Below are 13,457 nucleotides of genomic sequence, written 5' to 3'. Positions count from 1 at the left end.
ATGTTTACCAAACAAGCTCATAAATCATATCATGCCCACATTCGTGGTATCAAACGTCCACATACTTTTTTTTATCGCTGGAAAAGGTATTATTATCATTATTATTATTATTATTACTAGCCAAGCTACAACCCAAGGGTTCCAATAGGGAAAAATAGCCCAGTGAGAAAAGAAAATAAGGAAATAAATAAATGATGAGAACAAATTAACAATAAATCATTCTAAAAACAGTAACAATGTCAAAATAGATATGTCATATACAGTGTAAACTATTAACAACGTCAGAAAGAGATATGTCATATATAAACTATAAAAAAACTCATGTCAGCCTGGTCAACTAACAACAGATCACACATCAATTGTTTATCCACCAATAATAACTAACAGCTATAAATGAGGGACTTGGAAAGAAGATAATGGGGGGGGGGGATGTATGTAATTGGTTGGATTTAGTGAGAGTTCCACCAATAATAGTCCCCCAATTTACAGTTCAAGTTTTCAGTCAAGCATGTAAAAATCAAAATTTCTTAATGAGTTCCTGCTAGGATCCGGAGGAGCTTATGATTAAGAAATGGGTGGGCAAGGACATTTATACTCGGGTAAGTTCATTAGTTATTTTTAGAAGTGAGAAACCCAGGATTGTGAAACAAGATTTTTGTACCGGTTGACATTTTCAGAAGTGGGTAACCCCAGATTGTGAAACAACATTTTTGTACCGGTAGACTATCAAATGTATAAGTTTCAACTGACAATTCCAGTGAGATAACTCTGTTCATCATCATAATCAGATCCCAGATCTTGAGCTTGAATGAAGGATGAGTTAAGAAGAGGGGTGAGCGAGTTGGTTTGTACTCTTAGATTAGACATTTTTTCAGACAACACGAATACTGGCTATTATTTGAATACGGAAATATGAATAATAAAAGTTATTCTCATAATATCAACCACAAAAATTACTCCTCTATAACTGATACAGGTTACTTATTCAAGTATGAAAGGATTAAGCAATGGCTGCAGGACTGCCCCCCCCCCCCCCCAAAAAAAAAAAAAAAAAAAAAAAAAAAAAACTACAGAGTTCCTGAATCTCACTATTTAACCTATACTGTATGCATGTATTCAAATTATCACAATATTACCGTAGACCCTTACAAAATATGGCTGCTTTCTGTAGTTCAAGATTTGGCCACCAGCATCGATCAAAAGAAAAAAGCATTATTAGCTCAATCAAATGGGATCATTCAATACCATCTTCATGAACCTGTAGACCCGCTTGATCAATCTATATGATGAAGACAAGAGCGGAAAAGTTCACATATTTAGGTTTTCATATATATTCAGTATTTCTTCAAATCTACAGACTGCTAAATATGATTTAATTGAACAATAGTTCAGCAGCTTGTGACTTAGGTTCATACTGAACAGATCCTCAAATGGTTGCACTAGTTTTACTAAACCTACAACTACAATTCACTGAAGTAGAATAGACTTCCAGATCTTAAAGCCACTGACTAAAAACTTGTTTCCCCCAGCTGAAAACTGCAATGTCTGATGCTGTTATCTCCCTCAGTAACAGTTAATTGTATTATGTTCTCACTCTCCCTTTCAATGATTTTCCTAGTTCACGAGAGAGAGAGAGAGAGAGAGAGAGAGAGAGAGAGAGAGAGAGAGAGAGAGAGAGAGAGAGATTAAATCAAATTACTCATGTTTATCTTGTTTATCATTGGGTTGACTTTATATCTACTTCACATGTTAAATTGCAACCTTACTTATTAGTTTCTTCTTTATCAACACCAGACATTTTACCTATTAGGACATTACAACAATTGAAACTGCCTCTCCATTTCACAGATGTATTGTTTGCCCTTTTAGCTAATTACATACATACATATACCAAAGCACTTCCCCCAATTTTGGGGGTAGCCGACATCAAACAAATGAAAAAGGGCACCTTTCCTCTCTACGTTCCTCCCAGCCTGACGAAGGACCCAACCGAGTTCGGCTGGTACTGTTACGGTGCCACAGCCCACCCTCCCCCATTATCCACCACAGATGAAGCTTCATAACGCTGAATCCCCTACTGCTGCTAATTAGGAGAGTCTATATCTAGCAACACACTGCAGAATTTGCACTACAGGTCCCACTACATTTATTTGTCATATGCAAATTTTGATATGCATTCCATATAAATCGTCATATGTAAACTTATCATAGAAGATATAAGAAAGATTCCAGTTTCTTCCTGAAAGACCTCATACAGTATTTCCATTTGCTATTTCAAGTGGGAACTTAGTAAGTATGGGGTTCTATGTTTGAAAAACATGATTTTTTTCCAGCAATTACCATTATATGTTTGTTTTCTCCATTCATAGTCAGATGGAATAGTTATAAATGAGATGAAATTGTCATTGCAATAAATGAACAATTCTAAATTTGAAAAATAATGTTTTTTGTTCTTGATTGAACTATCATCAAAATAACAAATTTGGAAGTAATTTGTATTTTTCCTAGTATACAAACCTGGAGCTATTTATTGGGGGGTATACTTTCAGCTACGCCGAAAGTATACCCCCTATAAATAGCGGAGAGTTTGTATTTACGTCAGAAAAAAGAACCATGGCAATTATTTATTGTATTTGCTCAAAGCCCAGCTTTTTGAAAAATCATAAATGTGGTATATTTCGTTTTAGTTCAATAACTTATATCAGGAGTAAGTTGCTCGATTGAGAAAACACAAATACTGTAGTTAGTAACTAAATAATCCCATGATTTTCTTATACAATAATAGGATCTATATAATATATAGATATATCCAGGTCTTCTTACTTTCTTGATATTTATTAACTCAATGTTATCTAACATTTTAAAATCCCCACTTTTCATAATACCCTGAAAATAAAGACATTTATTTCTTCTTGAAAGACTTAATAGCTTTAATCCAACCAATATCAAGCTAAAGTTTGACGTAGAACTGCAACTATTACTCACCTCTGCTTTTTTGAGAAGCAGACTTCAAGCAGGAAGACTATAAACCAAGCAATTTCAGTTGTATCCAAAAAATCTGCAGTGCCAGAGACATTTGTGCTATGTCAGAGATGTTTGTGCTATGTCAGAGGTGTTTGTGCAGTGTTAGAGATGTCTCCTATGTCCGTTTTTGTCCGTCGTGCAATCATAGCTTGCCGCTTACACTGCGGTGTCTATTCTACGAAAGGGTCAGCTGCTGGAGGTTATTCTGTAGATATCACTTGATCCATCTTGCGACTGTTCTGTGTTTCCCAGCTCCTGTTCATAGTTTTCTTGAATAAAGTTCTTCAATATGATCTTTTTAATGTAAATGCCCTGCTTTTTCTTCATCAATGTTTAAATTTTTCTAGAAAGGGGAGGACAGTATCTGATTTTAAGCTGCTGTACAGTATTTGTGCTGTGTATCAGAAAGCTTGTTTAAATTTTTCCTTATATCTCAATCTCCATCACTTTGCCTATGCTCAATTCTGTAATTGTGTTTTCAGAGGTATATTTTTCCAAATGTATTCTTACATCTATTTCAGCATTCTTGTTCCTCACTGCTCATATTAAAAAGGGTAATTTTGTATATAGTACCAATCTTGCCATAACTATAGCATTATTTATTTGTTTATTTTTCGTACATTTGACAGGATATGTCCCATTGTGTGTTGAAAATGGAGAAGCATAAGACTTAATCTGAATTACAATACTTATACCTGTGATCCTTCCTACTCTCATGGCATTTATGTTTCCCAGTTCATCTGTCATGCATGTAAATGTTTTGGCATTCACTTTGTCAGATACATTCTACACTGACTGGGTACAAGAAGCGTATAACCACACAGAGGCCTACCTATTTGAAATCATCATCAACTCTTACCAAAACATTCCGCAGAAAGTTTTTACTTTTTATTTATTCTATCAGAATCTCTTCTTTCTCGTCTTTTGGTATATTTGCTAACACCATGTCTGATAAGATCATCAGCTGTAATGTTTATTTCTGAATTTTCTTCTATTATATGGTTCATTACACCCAACAACTTTCTCGTCGAAATAATCCACAGGTAATTGAGAGTCTCCTATCTACTTGTAAATTCAAATGGAATTTCAAGAGTAATAGACAATGTTCCATCTTTTTTAGTATCGTCCTCTACAGGATCAGTAGAATTTAGAAGGTTTTATTCCTTTATAGCTTCAAGTCATCTGCTTACTGGATTTTCCTTTTGAAACCACATTTACATTTTCTTTACTTGTGGCTTCATTTTTATCCTTTAAAGTTTTCTATCGTGTTAACTTCAAGAGATCTCAGTCTATCTTCTGTAGGGAATGACATTACACAAACTTCACATGATAACCATGACTTGCCAAATTATTTGAGTCAGCTGAGATTCCAAGAGCTTCACAATCACATTATTTCCATTTTCTTTATCTATTTCTCTGTTACTGTATTGTCATCCTGATTTTTTCTAATTATTGTTTTCTATTTAATCTTATAATGCAATTTTCTATTTTATTTTAGTTATTTTCTTTAATTTCCTCACAATCCAGAGCTCATCTTCGTCACCTTTGCACTCGGCACCACTCAACACTCGACCATGGAAAAACCTGCGGAAGAAGGTTAAGACTGAAAACCAGTTCTTTTAGCACTACTGTAATCCACAAGCATCAGCTGTATAAGTAATAACACATAAAAATGAAGTGCTATAGATAGATTATTATTATTATTATTATTATTATTATTATTATTATTATCATCATTATTATTATTAATAATAATAATATGACAAATTCGTAGGAAATTTGTATTTTTCCTAACTATACAAACCTTAGCTATTTAATATGGGTAATTACTTTCAGCGTAGCTGAAATGACGAGCCATTAGAATTTTAATGAGGGTTTACTACCCCACCGCTAGTTAGCGGGAGGGGTAGGGAGGGTAGCTTGGTACCCCACCCCTCACACACACCTATGCTGAGCTCACTTTGCTTAGAGGTAGGACTTCACGGGGGATAGGGCTGGCGGGCAAGTTTGATTAAATAGCTAAGGTTTGTATAGTTAGGAAAAATACAAATTACCTACGAATTTGTCATTTGTTCCGTAATTGAAATACAAACCCCGCTATTTAATATGGGTGACTCACCCCTTAGGAAGGGTGGTAAGTCTCGGCCAGTACTGGCTTTTGGCTTTGCCCGAGGACTCAGTATCTGAGTGTATCAGCACTCAACAATAAGGAGTCCCTGCACCTCGCTAGCACCTTGCTGTGCAAGGGCTGCAGCCTACGTAAACTGTGTGTGAAGGTTTGAAGAGTGACTCGTCCTGGGAAGTTGACCTGTAGTCCTTTAGATGGAAACTTTAGGCTAGGACTCTCCCAATACCACCTCGTCAGGGTATGGGTCACGTGACAGTATTAGCTTAATACTAGGAACACAAGGAGACATGGTTTACCTGCAGTGGTTCGAGGTCAGCTGTGCAGAGAACCCAGGATGCTGCTTTCCCCAAGAGAGGGAAGGATGAAGAAAAGAATAAGGGCCAGAGAAACCTTTTCATTCATGCAGACTAAAGCCGGGTAACAATGCCCTCAACCTTCTGCTACTTGTCCATTAAGGAGCCTGAGTTTTAAACTAGCTGTTGTGCAGCGACCACAAGGCCGATAGAGAACGTATCGAGCCTCCTGTGGCTCACGTCTTGCAGCTAGTGGGCTGTGAAGGTCGTCTAACGCTTCCACACCCCAGCTTGTAGAACCTGCGTCACTGAAAAGTTCTTTTTGAAGGCCAGGGACGTAGCTACGCCCCTGACATCATGTGCTCTAGGGCGATGTGACGGAGGAGGGTCAGGATTCAGGGACAGAGGGATTACCCTACGAATCCATGCTGAGATAGTATTCTTGGTAACCCTCCTCTTTGTCCTCTCAGTGCTCACAAACAATGCCTGCACTTGGGGACGAACTGCAGGCGTTCTTTTGAGATATAGCCTCAGACTCCTTACTGGGCACAGTAGGAAATGGTCTGGTTCATCTGTTACAGAACGAAGACTCGAAATCTGGAAAGAGTTGAACCTAGGGTCCGGCATTCTGAGTCTTAGCAACAAACTCAGGGATGAATCTGAACGTTACCTGCCCCCCATCCCCTTGAATGGGCGATGTCATACGAGAGACCATGAAGTCCACTGACTCGCTTGGCCAAGGCCAAAGCTAGTAGGAACACCATCTTCCAAGTCCAGTGGCGATTTGAAGCCTGGCGTAATGGTTCGTAGGGAGGTCTCTTCAGAGACCTGAGAACTCGAACCACGTTCCATGGAGGAGGTCTCACTTCCGACTGAGGGCAGGTAAGTTCATAACTTCGTATTTGTAGGGAAAGTTCCAGCGAAGAAGAAATGTCCACTCCTTTGAGCCTGAAGGCTAGACTTAAGGCCGAGCGATAGCCTTTCACTGCCGAGACTGAAAGGCGCCTTTCTTCTTGCAAATACACGAAGAACTCCGCTATTGCTGGAATAGTGGCATCGAGTGGAGAGATACCCCTTCCACGACACCAATCACAGAAAACTCGCCACTTTGCCTGGTAGACCCCTGCGGATGACCTTCGCAGGTGTCCAGACATCCTGTTCGCAACCTGTTGCGAAAATACTCTCTCTGCGAGGAGATGCTGGATAGTCTCCAGACGTGAAGTCGAAGCGAAGCTACGGCTTTGTGAAAGATGTTGGCGTGTGGTTGTTTGAGTAGCTCGTGTCGTGGAGGGAGTTCTCTCGGAAGTTCCGTTAGGAGTTGCAGAAGGTCTGGAAACTATTCCACGTGATGCCATAGCAGAGCTATAAGGGTCATCGAGAGATTGACCGATATTCCGGTCTTGTTGAGTAGCCTCCTCATCAGACAGAACGGGGGAAAGGCGTAGACGTCGATGTTGTCCCACCGTTGTTGCCAGAGTGCCTTGGGATCTGGGACTGGGGAGCAGTACAGCGGGAACTTGAAGTTCAGCGCTGTAGCGAACAGATCCACAGTCAGGGAACCCCACAAAGTCAGGATTTTGTTGGCTACTAGATGATCCAAAGACCACTCGGTACTCACTATCTGAGACACTCTGCTCAGACTGTCGGCGAGCACATTCCTCTTGCCTGGAATGAAGCGAGCCGATAGTGGAATCGAGTGGACTTCGGTCCATCTCAGTATCTCTACTGCGAGATGGGATAGCTGCTCTGAAAAGGTACCTCCCTGCTTGTTGATGTAAGCCACTACTGTGGTGGTGTCGCTCATCACCACCACAGAGTGACCCGCCAGGTATTGTTGGAACTGTTGAAGGGCCAGGAATACGGCCTTCATTTCTAGCAGATTTATATGGAGGCACTTTTCTGATTCTGACCACAGGCCTGAGGTCCTGTGGTGCAGAACGTGGGCTCCCCACCCTTTGAGGCGTCCGAAAACAGCATCAAATCCAGGGGAAGGACGAGAAGATCCACTCCCCTTCGTAGGTTCTTGTCTGTCAGCCACCACTGAAGATCAGTCCGTTCCGCAGGACCCATAGGGATCATGACGTCCGGGGAATCGTGACCTTGATTCCACCGGGACTTGAGTCGCCATTGCAGAGATCTCATTCTGAGGTGACCGTTGGGAACTACGGGCTAAGGATGAGAGGTGACCGAGGAGACGTAACCATGATTGGGCTGGGAGCTCTTCTCATCTGAGGAAAGGACTCACGACCCTCCTCAGCCTTGCTATCCTGTCGTCTGATGGGAAGGCTTTGTGGAGATTGGTGTCTATGATCATACCTAGATATACCAGTCTTTGAGTAGGAAGCGGAGAAGACTTCTCGAGATTTACCATGATCCACAGATCTTGGCAAAGTCCCAGAAGTTTGTCTTGGTGTCGAAGAAGGGGTGACTCCGAGTCTGCTAGGATCAGCCAGTCGTCCAGATAACGGAGGAGACGGATGCCGATCCTGTGTGCCCACGACGATATTAGGGTGAACACTCTGGTGAAAACCTGAGGTGCTGTGGAGAGACCAAAATACAGCACCTTGAACTGGTAGATCTTGTTGTCTAGGCTGAATCTTCAGTACTTCCTTGAAGACGGATGGACTGGGATCTGGAAGTACGCGTCCTTCAGGTCCAGTGTACACATGAAGTCTTGCGGTCTCACTGCAAGTCTGACCGTGTCTGCCGTCTCCATGCTGAACGGGGTCTGCTTGACAAACCTGTTCAGAGCTGAGAGGTCGATGACTGGTCTCCAGCCTCCAGACGCCTTCTTTAAAAGAAAGAGTCGACTGAAGAAGCCTGGGGACCCGTCGACGACCTCTTGGAGAGCGTCCTTCTTCAACATGGTCTCGACTTCTGCCCGAAGGGCTTGCCCCCTTGCCGATCCCATGGCAAGGGAGCTGTACGACACTGAATTTGCTGTCAGGGAAGGTAGAGATGTTATGAACGGGACGCGATATCCTTGACTGATTACGGAAATCATCCAGGAATCGGCCTCGAGTTGCTGCCACCTGTTTGCGCAACTTTGTAGGCATCCCCCCACTGGTGGACATGCAGGGGGACTGCCAATCCTAGCGTTTGCGACCTCGGCCACTCCCTCTAGGATTTTTTCCTCCCCTGGAGGACTTTTTGCCTTTTCTTGTCCTTGACAGGAAAGGGCTTCGACACCGTTGTCTTCGCTGCAGCTGCCGGTTTCATGGTCTTGGTAGGACGTGGTTGCTGGGTTGCTGGAGGTTTATAGGGCTTTGATGTTAAAGCCCTATGTAGGAGAGAGTCCTGGTTGGACTTGCTCCACCTCTCAGCTGCCTACTCCACATCCTTAGGCTCAAACAAATTCTTCCCCAAGATGGAAGGATGTCTGAGCCTGCTGATCTCGGTGCTGGGGACCTTCTGGTGGAATCTCTCAGACGCCGCATCTCAACACTTCAAGATGGTATTAGCCCACAAGTTCGAGACTTGGTGGGCTAGAAACTCGATGGTACGAGTGCCTGAAAGTAGAAAGGTCTCCATGGCCTTCCTGGTACTCTCTTTGGACAAGTCCTCAGATCATAACAGGATGCCCAGAGACCCTAGCCAAATGTCCAGCCACGAAGTTGCCTGCATGGCACATTTCGCCACCTTTTCCTGGCTAAGGATCTCCGTAGCTGAGGACGACACTTGCCGGTTGGAGTCTCTCTCTAGAGGGACTCCCCTGGTAAGCTCTTCCAAAGAGTGGTGTAAGGGAAGAGCTAAACAAGTCTCCTCTATGATGCCAAAGTACCTCCTCTGATGGACACGAGGAGGCGGGAGGAGTTTGTTACCGGCGCTGGATCGGCTGGAGGAGGCAAGCTCGGAGAGCTGGCCCTCGTCCTTATCTCTGGCACTCTTAACCCCTTGGGACCAGGGCAAAGCCGCGCTGGGCTTAGAGGGTTTTTGAGTCCCAAAGGCTCGGTCAAACCGTGTCCTTGCCCTCATGAGGGGAAATCTCTGGATCCGCGAACCCATTGAGATTCCTCATAAGTGTCAGAACCTGCCAGAATGCATGCTTTGACTCCTTTAGCTCTCCTCCTGAAGGGCTGGCAGCGAAGTCTCCTGTCCCCAAAGGCTCTTCTTGGGGGGACTCGTGGACGTTCTCCGAGGGCTTGGCTGGCTCTGGTCTAATCCTTGAGGACGACTTCGGTATAGTCTTGGAGTCCTTCGACTCCCTCCTGGGAGGGATACAGGACTCCAACAGTGATGGTGGGAGGCTCTTCTCCACCCCTACCCGAGAAGACTTCTCTGCGCGAGGTGGGGTTTCCCTCATTGGTGCGATGGGGGAACGCCTCACCTCACGTCACTCCCCTGAGGACGGGAAATCTTCGTCCGAGGGGAAGGGAGAGAAAGTCTGGGGGAGGGAGGAGGCCTTCCTCAAAGACTTCCGAGGCGTCAGCTTCACCCTTGGAGAAGTCACCACGTCAGCTACTCCTCTCTTCCTCTTCAGGGGAGTCGAAGCTGCCACTGATTTGTGGCCCAGCTCAGAGAGAACAGGCTTAAAAGCCTGCACGACCGCTCTGACAAGGGACCCAAACCAGGGCTGCCGACTGACAGCTGCGCTGTCAGATACTCCCTCTGGAGGGAGGGGGATCGTTCGATCCCTAGGAGGAGTTACCAAAGCTGGGTCTGCCTGGAAGGAAGAAGAGAAGTTCCTGGACCTATCCGGAGTTCTCCCTCCCTCCGGCGAGCACACTGTTCTGCGCTTGCGGGGGCGGGGAGAACGCGATGACGATGACCTGGCCGCGCGGCGTCCTGCAACCTCGCGCGTGGAATCGCGCTGGGGGTTGCGCTGGCGCTCGCGCGATGGAATTTTGCCTGGATTGCACGCGCGCGAGGGCGATGGCGATAGCGCGGGCGATTGATGGCGCGCAGGGGCGCGTTCCGGTGATTGCAGAGGGCGAGCAGCAGGCTGAATAAGCGCTAGCGCTCGCGAAGGCAATTGTTTGCGCGCGTGGGCGCGCAGGATCCCAAAGAGCCTGTGAGGCCGATATCGTTGAGCGTGCACGCAGGAGATATATCCCTTGCGTGCGGGCGCGCGTGCGGGCGCGCATGAGGGCGCACATCAGGAACAACAGGAGGGCACGCAGGGCGCTCGTCGCGCAGGTGAAGGATGGCGAGCAGGCGGGGTACGATGGTGCGTCGGCGTTTGATGGCGTGTTAGAGAGCGCTGGCGAGCAGGGGAAGAGGTAATCTTCCCCTTTGCGCCCAGATCAGAAGATCGTGGGCGCGCAGGAGATCGCTGGCGCGCAGGCGAGCGCTGGCACGCAGAAGAACATGGGCGCGCATCAGGATGAGAGCGCGTAGTGGCGCGCTGGCGAACAGGTGAGCGCTGACGCGCAGGTGAGCATGAGCGCTGACGCACTATAACAGGAACCACAGCAGCTGGAAAGCGCTTGCGCGCAATTGCGCGCTGACGCACAGGGGATACCTGGCGCGTAAGGGACTTGGACACATTGTATGAAAGTCCCTTGTGCCCCGAAGGGACCGTTGCCCGTTTAAAAACAGGGTTTGTGGGCGCCCACAGCGCATCAGCGGCCAGGAACGGCGACGGCAGGTCAGCAGGTCTGGCGGGTGGAAGGTCGGCGTGTCCTTTGCAAGAACGACCTTCCACCGAAGGAGATCGCGAACGATCTGCTGAGAGGTCCAGGGATGTAGCTGGAGGAGTCGGCGAACGACGGCGAGATTCCTCTGCGGCGGACTGCGGCGATGATGAACTGAAGAGGCGCCTCCTAACACCCTTGTGAGGTGAAGGAAGGCCTCTACGCGAAGAGGAAGGCGGGCTTTACGCCTTATATGCCCTCTGGGGGCCGTGGGGTCAGCAGGCTGACCATCTGCAGTCCTCCGAAGAATAGTCTCTGTGAGTGAACTCCCCAAAGGGGGAGAATCACCGGCAGGAGAGACCGTTGGACTTAGTTCCTCCCTCGAAAGATGTTCGGAGGGGGGAACTAAGCCTTCAGCTACATCAGCAACATCAGGAGCAGAGGTTTGATACAACTCATCAGAAGCCTCTGCCACAACAACGTCGACGATAGACAGGGGATCAACCTCTGCTAAAGTCGGCGATTGTTTGACAGCTGTCCCCAATCTGATCATGTCAAACAAGGCTTCCTTGGAGGGCAAACCCTCAAGCCCCAAGGAAGCCCAAAGCTGCAACAAATCATTATTAATTACATTAACATTTACATTTAAATTTAAATCCCCCACCCCCCGGGGAGGAGGAGGAGCTGCCTTGCTGTGGGAGGCAACTCCCTCTCCCAAACCCCGAGATCGGTCAACAGAACTGCGGCCTACGCTACCACTCGACAGTTTCTCGGAAGAAACCGATCGAGTGGGAGCTTCGGAGGAGGTTTGGGGCACAGAAGAAGAGCCCTTGGGATTTTCTCCTTTCAAAGAAATCTTTGTAGGAGAAATATCCTGCTTGGACTTCTTCTTCCGGCGCCAGGAAAACCTCTCCCACTGGGAGGTAGACCACTCCCTGTACTCACCACATACATTACTCTTATCACACCGTTGGCCCCTACAGTAAGGACACAAGGTGTGGGGGTCAGTTTCGACCGCCGACATATAGGTACCACAAGGGCGGTCAGGTAAACCAGGACACTTACGCATCGCAGAGGCCAACTTCACAAACACTGTCAAAGAAAAAGCAAACAAAAGATTATTAATGGCTGTCAGAGAAGGCGAGGGTGAAAGCGGACACGTCCAACTACCACCCGAGCCGAGAGCAAAGTGAGCTCAGCACAGGTGTGTGTGTGTGTGGGGGGGGGGGGGGTTAGCAAGCTACCCTCCCTACCTACCACCCCCCCCACCCCGCTAACTACCGGTGGGGTAGTAAACCTTTGTTAAAATTCTAATGGCTCGTCATTTCAGCTATGCCGAAAGTAATTAACCGTGTTAAATATCACACATTTTTAGTAATATGACAAATTCGGAGATAATTTGTATTTTTCCTAACCATACAAACCTTAGCTATTTACATTGGGTATTACTTTCGGCGTAGCTGAAATGACGAGCCATTAGATTTTAACGAGGGTTTCCTACCCCGCGCTAGTTAGCAGGGGTAGGGGGAGGGGTAGCTACCCCTCCCTCCCTCACACACCGGTGATATGTCTCACTTCACTTAGAGGTAGGACTTGACTTGGGGGACAGGGCTGGCGGGCAAATATGTGTAAATAGCTAAGGTTTGTAAGGTTAGGAAAAATAAAAAATTATCTCCGAATTTGTCATTTGTTCCGTAACCGAAATACAAACCACGCTATTTACATTGGGTGACTTACCCCTTAGGAGGGGTGGAAAGTCCCTAGCCATACTGGCTTTGGCTTTACCCGGGGACTCAGAATCCGAGTGAGTCGCACTCGAGAAAAGGAGTCCCTGCACCTCACAAGTTCCTTGCTCCGCAAGGAAACGTGTGGCCTACATAAGCTTGTGTGTGAAGGAAGAAAGTGTGACCCGTCCTAGGCAGTTGATCTGGAGTTCCAGAAGGAACTCTGGGTTAGAACGTTCCCAATACCACCTCGTCAGGGTATGGGGGACGCGACAGTATTGACTCAATACTCGGAACAAAAGGAAGCATGGTTTACCTGCAGAGGTTTGAGGTCCGCTATGCAGAGACCAGGATGCTGCTTCCCCAGTAGAGGGGACGATGAAGAAAGAAGTAAGCGCCAGACATACTTCTTTCGTTCATGCAGACTAAAACCTGATAACAATGCCCTCAACCTTCTGCTACCTGTCCAAAAAGGAGCCTGAGGTTAGACCAGCTGTTGTGTAGCCACCACAGAGCAATAGAAACGTATCGATACTCCTGTGGGTCACATCCTGCAGGAAGCGGGCTGCGAAGGTCATTAGACGCTTCCAGACTCCAGCTTGTAGCACCTGCATCACAGAGTAGTTCTACTCGAAGGCGAGGGACGTTGCGATGTATCCGACATCGTGCTGTAGGGCGACGTGACGGAGGAGGGTCTGGATTCAGGTTGAGATGA

The 13,457-nt window shown here is 46.4% G+C and overlaps 1 long non-coding RNA gene across 1 annotated transcript in view; it reads right to left on the bottom strand.

Moving 5' to 3' along the window:
* The window catches only part of LOC137616669 (uncharacterized), a 49,268-nt gene that overhangs the window by 3,428 nt on the left and 32,383 nt on the right, over positions 1–13,457 (bottom strand). The window contains exon 3 of the long non-coding RNA XR_011039466.1: positions 2,986–4,608. This is a non-coding gene — a long non-coding RNA (uncharacterized lncRNA). The remainder of the gene's footprint in view (positions 1–2,985; positions 4,609–13,457) is intronic.

This window comes from Palaemon carinicauda, chromosome 22 (genome assembly GCF_036898095.1).
Source record: "Palaemon carinicauda isolate YSFRI2023 chromosome 22, ASM3689809v2, whole genome shotgun sequence".
Lineage (NCBI taxonomy): Eukaryota > Metazoa > Arthropoda > Malacostraca > Decapoda > Palaemonidae > Palaemon > Palaemon carinicauda.
Note: the sequence above shows the minus strand (reverse complement) of the source record. Positions and strands in the feature narration are given on the sequence as shown.